This window comes from Stegostoma tigrinum, chromosome 16, assembly GCF_030684315.1.
Source record: "Stegostoma tigrinum isolate sSteTig4 chromosome 16, sSteTig4.hap1, whole genome shotgun sequence".
Classification (NCBI taxonomy): domain Eukaryota; kingdom Metazoa; phylum Chordata; class Chondrichthyes; order Orectolobiformes; family Stegostomatidae; genus Stegostoma; species Stegostoma tigrinum.
The window spans coordinates 63372683-63382924 of NC_081369.1; positions in this window are offsets into that span (position 1 = coordinate 63372683).

A 10242-nucleotide genomic window follows, 5' to 3' on the forward strand; every position below is an offset into this window, starting at 1 on the left:
TCCATCTGCCTCTTGGCTCACACAGGGCCAATTTACCTTCTAACTATCTGAGCTCCAGCACCTTGCTTTGGTACAGAGGTGAAAGACCAGGTCTATAATGAAACATGAGCAGAATCACTAAGTCAGAACATTTTTAATGGCTGAGACGATTTCAACACGAGTAAGAATGTGGAATAGAAGGTGTAGCCCTCCTGCCTCAGGCCCTCTGGGGAAGTTAAACGAGTATAAACAGCGACTATTTGAGCATAACTGCTACCCATGAGCTGGGGTAACAAAAAGCCAACAGGTGGTGATAGACCCGACCCCACAACTAAATCCTTGAACGTTGCCACCCAGGTTGACAGGGCTGTTAAGAAGGCATACAGTGTTTTAGCTTTTATTAATAGAGGGATCGAGTTCCGGAACCAAGAGGTTATGGTGAAGCTGTACAAAACTCTGGTGCGCCCGCACTTGGAGTATTGTGTATGGTTCTGGTCACCGCATTATAAGATGGATGTGGAAGCTTTGGAAGGGGTGCAGAGGAGATTTACTAGGATGTTGCCTGGTATGGAGGGAAGGACTTACGAGGAAAGGCTGAGGGAATTGAGGCTGTTTTCATTAGAGAGAAGAAGGTTGAGAGGTGACTTAATTGAGACATATCAAATAATCAGAGGGTTAGATAGGGTGGATAGGGAGAGCCTTTTTCCTAGGATGGTGACGGCGAGCACGAGGGGGCATAGCTTTAAATTGAGGGGTGAAAGATATAGGACAGATGTCAGAGGTAGTTTCTTTACTCAGAGAGTAGTAAGGAATGGAACACTTTGCCTGCAACGGTAGTAGATTCACCAACTTTAGGTACATTTAAGTCGTCATTGGACAAGCATATGGACGTACATGGAATAGTGTAGGTTAGGTGGGCTTGAGATCGGTATGACAGGTCGGCACAACATCGAGGGCCGAAGGGCCTGTAATGTGTTGTAATGTTCTATGTTCTATGTTCTAACTAGAGAACTGAATCACAGCCTTACTCAAAAAACTTCAAAAATCTGGAGAGTTAAACAAGAGAGACTTCTAAAAAATGAAACCAGATGGATCCAACACACCACGCTTCTGCACACTACCAAAAATTCACAAACCAGGAGCCCCCCTCAGACCCATAGTCTCGCTATCTGGAACGTACCTACAGATTAGCCAAGGAACTACACCAAAGACTAAAACACTTAGTTGAAGACTCACGCCACTCTATTCGCTCCACCCAAGAATTCCTGAACACCAAAGACACCAAGATAGAAGAGGATGAAATAATGGTCTCCTTTGACGTAACAGCCCTGTTCACATCCATCAACATCAACCTGGCCAAAGAAACACTGACTACACTATTAGAAGAACCGAAGACACATCCACCAGACACCACCAACCTCATCAGCAAGGACAACTTCATCAAGCGAGTGGACCTATACCTCACCACCCACTTCACTTTCAATAACAAAACCTACAGACAAACCAACGGTACACCCATGGGATCTCCGATATCAGGGTTCTTAGCAGAGGCAGTAATGCAGAGACTCGAACAAACAGCTCTGCCAATCATCCAACCCAAACTTTGGGTCCGCTACGTGGATGACACCTTTGTCATCACTAAACAAAACAAATTAGAGGAAACCTGCAAGACCATCAATAATACCCTTTACTGGCATAACATTCACAAAAGAGGAGGAAAACAACAATAAACTGCCATTCCTAGATGTCACAGTAGAGCGAACAGTCAATGGGGAACTTCAAACCAGCGTCTACAGGAAAACAACACATACGGACCAAATACTGAACTACAGGAGCAACCATCCCAACACCCACAAACGAAGCTGCGTTAGAACATTATTCCAACGAGCCACCACACACTGCAGCACAGAGGAACTACACAGAGCAGAGGAAAATCACCTTTACAGCGTATTCAAAAAGAATGGGTACCCTATGAACACAGTCCGCCGATTCCTAGGCAACAAACCCAAACAAACAGACAAAACGGGCTCAGAAACCATAACCACTCTCCCCTACATCAAAGACATTTCCGAAATGACTGCCAGACTACTCGGACCTCTTGGCATCAGGGTAGCCCACAAACCCACCAACACACTAAAACAGCAGCTAATGAACTGAAAAGACCCTATACAGACAACAAGCAAACGAACGTCATCTACAAAATACCTTGCAAGAACTGTGACAAACACTACATTGGACAAACAGGCAGAAAGCTAGCCACCAGGACACATGAACATCAACTAGCCACAAAACGACATGACCCACTATCACTTGTATCCTTACATACAGATAAGGAAGGACACCACTTTGATTGGGACAACACATCCATCCTAGGACAAGCCAAACAGAGACTCGGACGAGAATTCCTAGAAGCATGGCATTCCAACCGGAACTCCATCAACAAACACATTGATTTGGAGCCAATCTACCATCCTCTGAGAAAAAGAACAGGAAATGACATCACCAACGCAGGAAATGACATCACCAACCCAAGGAAGCCTAAACAGATAAATAGAAAGTGGGACATAACACCAGCGTTTCACCGGAGGCTCACTGATGATGTTACCTAGAAAGGTGACGAAACGTCTGAAAACTAACCTTCCAGCTCAGCGAGCAAACTCACATCCAAAAAACCATGTCTCACTGTGTCCCAGAGGTCAGGCTACAGGCAGCATCAGGATGTGATCACAGAGAGCAGCACGGTGGCTCAGTGGTTAACACTGCAGCCTCACACCACCCAGGACCCAGGTTTGATTCCAGCCTCGGGTGACTGTCTGTGTGGAGTTTACACATTCTCCCTGTGTCTGCGTGGGTTTCTTTGTGCTCTGGTTTTCTCCCACAGTCCGAGGATGTGCAGGTTAGGGTGGATTGGCCATGCTAAATTTCCCATAGTGTCCAGTGATGCACAGACTAGGCGTGTTAGCCATGGGAAATGCAGGGATAGAGTAGGGGTTGGGCTTGGATGGGATGCTCTTTGGAAGCAAGTATGGACTCAGTGGGCTGAATGGCCTGCTTCTCCACTGTAGGGTTTTCATAACTCTATTTATAGAATAGGGATTCTATAATCACTAGCAGACATGGCTCTGTGAGCAGCATTCTCCTCTCACACAGCACCCATTTGCTGACTACGATAATGATTGCTTCCTGCTGTGCGTTGGGGTTGGAATACACACTTGGCAAAGGTTTTCCAATCAAGGCAGAAATGTCATTCTCATATCTACATTAACTGTACACCTATTCAACGACTCAATTGAATGTTTATACCCCACACAGGGTTCATGAGTGAAATGGAACATTATCCAAGACACTGTCTACAATAAACTGATGTGGCTACAGCCTTGGTGCAGTTCCCTACCAACATTACAGTTTAAATTATGAACATCCGGACCTTATCACAACCTGATAACTTTTTGAACCATCTTTTTCCATTGAATCCTGTCTTCAAAATCTTTTTAAATCTTCAGAACTGGAAAAGAGTCACACTGGACTCAAAATGTTAACTCTATTTCTTTCTCCACAGATACTGCTAGACCTGCCGAGCTTCTCCAGCAATCTCTGTGCTTGTTTCTGGCCTTTGGTGCTGTTATTTTAAGGTCCTTCATCCACCTCCCCCTCCACCAACCTTTGGGAAGGGCGTTTCTAACCTTACTCACAGAGGTTTGAAATACTCCCAGATGACCATCTTCTTGAAGGACTCAGTCACTTTCCAATGTGGCTTTCTTTTACTCTCTTACTTACCCACTGTGCACCTTTCTCCCGTACCTCTTACCAGCCCTGAGGTGGAAGTTTTCTTCTGGAGAGCTGCTTTTAACTCTGCCACTGCTCCCATGGGTGCCATTACCTGCCTTTATAGTTTGGAACTGACTGACCGTCTGAACCTGGTCATGTCCTTAAAGCAGCAAACTCACTTGTCTTGTGAAAATCCTTATTTATTTTCATTGTTGTTACCTCGAGGGACTTAAGCAACAATCCTAACGCTGCCACCATGTCGCATGTGGCAAGTCCATGGGTGGTTGTGGGAGAGTGCAATCCATCTCTCCATGTCATGTCTAGCAGTAATAATGGATAAATTGCTATTGGGTCTTATCAGGAAGAGCGATTTGTCCTACGCAACATGCTACAATTTATTGCGCGAAAGCAATCGATATAAATTGCATTGATTAGTTATGCATTATTATAACGAACTAGAAATGAGACATCTGCCTCCATCGAGTTATCTTGCTGGATTGCACAATTCTCCATCATTTTCACCATTGACATCCAGTCCCTACACACCTGTATTCCTCATGCAGAGGGCCTCAAGGCCCTCCACTTCTTCCTGTACAGCAGGCCTGACCAATCCCCCTCCACCGACACCCTCATCCGCCTCGCCGAACTCATCCTCACCCTCAACAACTTCTCTTTCAATTCCTCCCAATTCCTACAGACAAAGGGGATGGCCATGGGTACCCGCATGGGCCCAAGCTATGCCTGCCTCTTTGTAGGTTACATGGAACAGTCCCTCTTCGGCACCTACACAGTCCCCCAAACCCCACTTCTTCCTCTGCTACATTGATGAGTGTATCGGCACCACCTCTTGCTCCTCGGAGGAGCTCGAACAGTTCATCCTCTTCACCAACACCTTCCACCCCAGCCTCAAGTTCACCTGGGTCATCTCCAACACATCCCTCACCTTCCTGGACCTCTCAGTCTCCATCTCAGGTAACCAGCTAGAAACTGATGTGATAATGGGAACTGCAGATGCTGGAGAATCCAAGATAACAAAGTGTGGAGCTGGATGAACACAGCAGGCCAATGTGGTATATTATATCCATTGCACGCGGTGTGGCTTCCTCTACATGGGGGAAACCAAGCAGAGGCTTGGGGACCGCTTTGCAGAACACCTCCGCTCGGTTCGCAACAAACAACTGCATCTCCCAGTCGCGAACCATTTTAACTTCCCCTCCCATTCTTCAGACGACATGTCCATCATGGGCCTCCTGCAGTGCCACAATGATGCCACCCGAAGGTTGCAGGAACAGCAACTCATATTCCGCTTGGGAACCCTGCAGCCCAATGATATCAATGTGGACTTCACCAGCTTCAAAATCTCCCCTTCCCCCACCGCATCCCAAAACCAGCCCATTCGTCCCCACCCCCCACTGCATCCCAAAACCAGCCCAGCCTGTGTCCGCTTCCCTAACCTGTTCTTCCTCTCACCCATCCCTTCCTCCCACCTCAAGCCGCACCTCCATTTCCTACCTACTACCTCATCCCGCCTCCTTGACCTGTCCGTCTTCCCTGGACTGACCTATCCCCTCCCTACCTCCCCACCTATACTCTCCTCTCTACCTATCTTGTTTTCTCTCCATCTTCAGTCCACCTCCGCCTCTCTCCCTATTTATTCCAATTCCCTCCCCTCATCCCTTTCTCTGATGAAGGGCATCGGCCCAAAACGTCAGCTTTTGTGCTCCTGAGATGCTGCTTGGCCTGCTGTGTTCATCCAGCTCCACACTTTGTTATATCAAAAGGCCTGACAGTTGGCAAGCAAAACAGCAGTTTTGCTTTGGTACCTGGACACCAAGTTTGAATTTAACCAATCAATTTGAACCAGGCCCTGAGTTACCAAAAACCACTGGAATTTAAATCTGATGGTGTTGACAACATTGAGCCTCAGTACAAAATGCTATTATATCATTACGGTATAAAGATGAGGGCTTTTGGAAATTTGGAAGAGAGCCAACTGCCATCTGAGGGGAGAGCCAAACTTCAGCTGCAGCGAAAACAGCACCATCTGAGATACAAAAATGGCTTTCACAAAAAAGTTGTTGAGCTCTCTGAGAAGACCCATCAAAGGTACTACAGCATTTTGGCTCAAAGTCCTCACCAAAGAAATTAAAGAGAAAAACTCCCAAGACAGCAGGATCAGCAGAAGAAAGACATTTGTGAAGTGAGCAACAGAAAGAAGATTGGCGATAACGCAGAGAAGACATAGACTGTGCGAACTTGAAGAGATTAAGTCTGAACATTTTTTTAATTAATTGGGTTGATATAAGTGGGATTTATGTTTATTTGAACGGCATTCCAGTGGAATTTAGACCAGTTAGGAAGTAGTTAATGGTCTAGAGGAATTGTTCAGTTTGTTCATAATTCTGTTAATTTTTTCATTGTTAGGGTTAAGCAAATGAATTATTTCTCATAGATAATACAGCTGGATGAACACAGTAGGCCATGCAGCATCAGGGGAGCAGAAAAGCTGACGTTTCGGGTCGGGACCCTTCTTCAGAAATTATTTCTCATTATTTGTAAAGTGAGGATCAGGGATTTTCTTTCTTTTAACCACTCTTCTAACAGATTACGAGGGTAAAGGTGAGCTCTTCTGGGTGTTTCAGGGGTAACTATTAAAAGGGAACCTCTACTCTACAGGTTGCATTTTGGTTTAACTGACAGAGAGGTTTGGCCATGTCCCCTCCATTACACCATCCACTGTCTCAGATGTATCTTCAGTTCCCTTGGCAGGACAAGGTGACCAGTTTGGAGGTTCTGCTGTCTGCTCATTCCATCAGCATATTCTCATTGCTAAGGTGCCTGCACTGGTTCATTATTTGCCCAAAGACTCTGTGCAGTGAACTGCTCAATGAGTCCAAGACTCCTGGGCATTCAGAACCCAGCTAGGAGGACACCCATGAGCAAGATATGTCCTTCAATCATTGACACTGAAAACTGGGAGACAGTCGCTGACAGCCATGATCTTTGGCTATTTCCCAATCAATCTGTTCAGAGATGTTATTAAACGCCCCTGGAGTTGGTGGGACTTGAGAATTTGGGCCTCCTATCTCAGAGGAAGGTTCTCTACCTCTGGAAGCTGCTGATTTGGAGGAGCTTGGGAAGAGGCAAACAGAAACAAAAAGTTCATGGAAAGAAGACGGTCCAGGAAAATCAAAATCCACAGAATCCTCAAACCATTACCTTCCTCGAGGATGAAAAAGCCAGAGACTGCAATGCTCTTGAGCCACCCCATGAGATGTTTTACACAGACTTGTGTTAACCAGTACATTGCAATCCATTGTCTTCTGTGCCAAGACTGCCACTGAGCCCCCTTGTTATTTGATCCAGGTTGAAGTTAAGGCTTGAAGTGCGAGTAAGAAATTCTCTCCCGCTTTCCCTGTCAATATTCCTCCCCCATTCCACTCCTGACAAAAAGGAGTGAACGGTGGCCATTCTGAGATGTTGCTGGACACAAAATGAATGCTCTACTGGCCTATACAACAGCCATCAGGGAAGGAAATTATTCCACATACCATTTTCGTGTGCCATTGAGATTTATTTTCTTATTTAATACACACATTTTGTTGGCTTTATGAGGTGCAAAGCAGCTCCATTCCTGTTGGTGGTGCCGATGAGCCACCAGTGGATGGGGAGCTCAGCACCACTCCCAGCAATACTATCGTGGAACTGCAGGTCTTCAATCTGCTCTCTGATGAAGGGTCTAGGCCCGAAACGTCAGCTTTCCTGCTCCTAAGATGCTGCTTGGCCTGCTGTGTTCATCCAGCTCCACGCTTTGTTATCTTGGATTCTCCAGCATCCGCAGTTCCCATTATCTCTGCAGGTCTTCAATGTAGTGATGGGGGAGTTGGCGCCATCAGGGGCACAAAACATAGCAGAAGTTGGAGCTGAAAAAGGTCACTCAATCCCTTCAACAAGCTTCTGGCTGACCTTCAGCCTCACATTCACATGCACATACACTGTCCCTGAATGCTGCTGGGACCCAGAAAAACTATTGATCTCAAACTTGAATAAACCCATTAACTGAACATTCTGAACTCTCTGACATCGAGAATTTCAAAGGCCCACTACCATCCGAGTAAAGACACTTCTCTTCATCACACTAACAAATAACATTTAACTCCCTACTTTGAGACTGTGGCCCTGTTTTCAAGAACCACCCCCCCACCACCCCCCATCACCAGAGCCAAAGGGAAACAAACATCTAGAAACATAGAAGATAGGAGTAGGGGGAGGCTGTTCGGCCCTTCAAGCCTGCTCCACCATTCTTCATGATCATGGCTAATCGTCCAGGTCAACAGCCTCATCCTGCTTTTTCCCTACAACTTTTGATCTCATTTTCCCCAAGTGCTGTATCTAGCCACCTCTTGAATACATTCAATATTTTGGCAACAACTACTTCCTGTAGTAATGAATTCCACAGGTTCACCACTCTTTGGGTGAAGAAATGTCTCCTCATCTCCGTCCTAAATCGTCCACCCCAGATTCTTAGACTGTGATTCCTGGTTCTGGGCACACCCACCATCGGGAACATCCTCCCTGCATCTACCCTGTCCAGTCCTGTTAGAATTTTCTAAGTCTCTATGAGATCCCCTCCTCGTTCATCTGAACTCTAGTGAAAACAATCCCAACTGTGTCGATCTCTCCTCACACATCAGACCCGCCATCCCCAGGATCAGCCTGGTAAACCTTCGCTGTGCTCCCAGGAGAGCAACAGCATCCTTCCTCAGAAAAGGAGACCAAAACTGCACACAATATTCCAGAGATAATGGGAACTGCAGATGCTGGAGAATCCAAGATAACAAAGTGTGGAGCTGGATGAACACAGCAGGCCAAGCAGCATCTCAGGAGCACAAAAGCTGACGTTTCGGGCCTAGACCCTTCATCAGAAAATGGGGATGGGGAGAGGGTTATGAAATAAACTCCCCGGTTATACCTCTAAATTCCAACACGTACAGAGAAATCCTCTGATGATGCTTGGCCTGCTGTATTCATCCAGCTCTGCACCATGTTATCTCAGAGAAATAGTGTTCAGTTTTGGTCTCCCTGCTATTGGAAAGATGTCATTGAACTTGAAGAGTGTAGAAAAGATTTTCAAAGATGTTGCCAGGATTGGAGGGTTTGAGCTACAGGGAGAGGCTGAAATCTCCCCTTCCCCCACTGCATGCCAGAACCAGCTCAGCTCTTCCCCGCCTCCCTAACCTGTTCTTCCTCTCACTTATCCCCTCCTCCCACCTCAAGCCATACCTCCATTTCCCACCTACTTACCTCATCCCGCCTCCTTGACTTGTTCGTCCTCCCTGGACTGACCTATCCCTTCCCCACCTCCCCACCTATACTCTCCTCTCCACCTATCTTCTCCTCTATCCATCTTTGGTCCGCCTCCCCCTCTCTCCCTATTTATTCCAGTTCCCTCTCCCCATCCCCCTCTCCGATGAAGGGCCTAGGCCCAAAACATCAGCTTTTGTGCTCCTGAGATGCTGCTTGGCCTGCTGTGTTCATCCAGCTTCACACTTTGTTATCTTGGATAGGCTGGGGCTATTTTCCCTGGAGTGTTGGAGGCTGAGGGGTGACCTTATAAAATCATGAGGAGCACGGATAGGTTAAATAGACAACGTTTTTTTTCCCTGGGTTAGGGAGTCCAAAACTAAAGGGCATAGGGTGAAGGTAAGAGGGGTAAGATTTAAAATGGGGTAACTTTTTCACACAGAGGGTGGTGCGTGGATGGAATGAGCTGCCAGAGGAAGTGGTGGAGGCTGGTACAGTTACAGCATTTAAAAGGCATCTGGATGGGTATATGAATAGGAAGGGTTTAGAGGGATATGCTAGCAAATGGGATTAGATGTATATAGGATATCTGGTCAGCATGGGCAAGTTGAACCAACAAGTCTGTTTCCATGATGTACATCTCTATCACTCTATGACTCTATTTATATATAAAACACAGAAATTGCTGGAGAAACGTATCAGGCCTGGAAGGATCTGTGGAGAGAGAAACAGAGCTAACATTTTGAGCCCAGTGTGACCATTCTTCAGAATTGTTTCAGTTGTGAAGAAGGATGATGGATTTCTTTTTTTTCACTGGCTGAGTCAGCATTTAGTGCCCATCCCTAATCGCTCTTGGATGCAGCTGACTGTCCTGCTGGGGTATTTTTGAGGCAGCTCAGAGTCAACCACATCATTGAAAGTCTGGAGTCACATGTAGGCCAGACTGGGTCAGGACAGCAGATTTCCTTCACAACAACAACAAAAACAAAATTGCTGGAAAAGCTCAGCAGGCCTGGCCTGCATCCGTAAAAGAAAAAAAACAGAGTTAGCGTTTTGGGTCCGGTGACCCTTCCTCAGAACGGCAGATTTCCTTCCCTGAAGGACATTAGTGAACCAGATGAGTTCTTACGACAATCGACAGTAGTTCCATGGTCACCATTAAATTTAAAACAGAAATTGCGGGGAAAATTC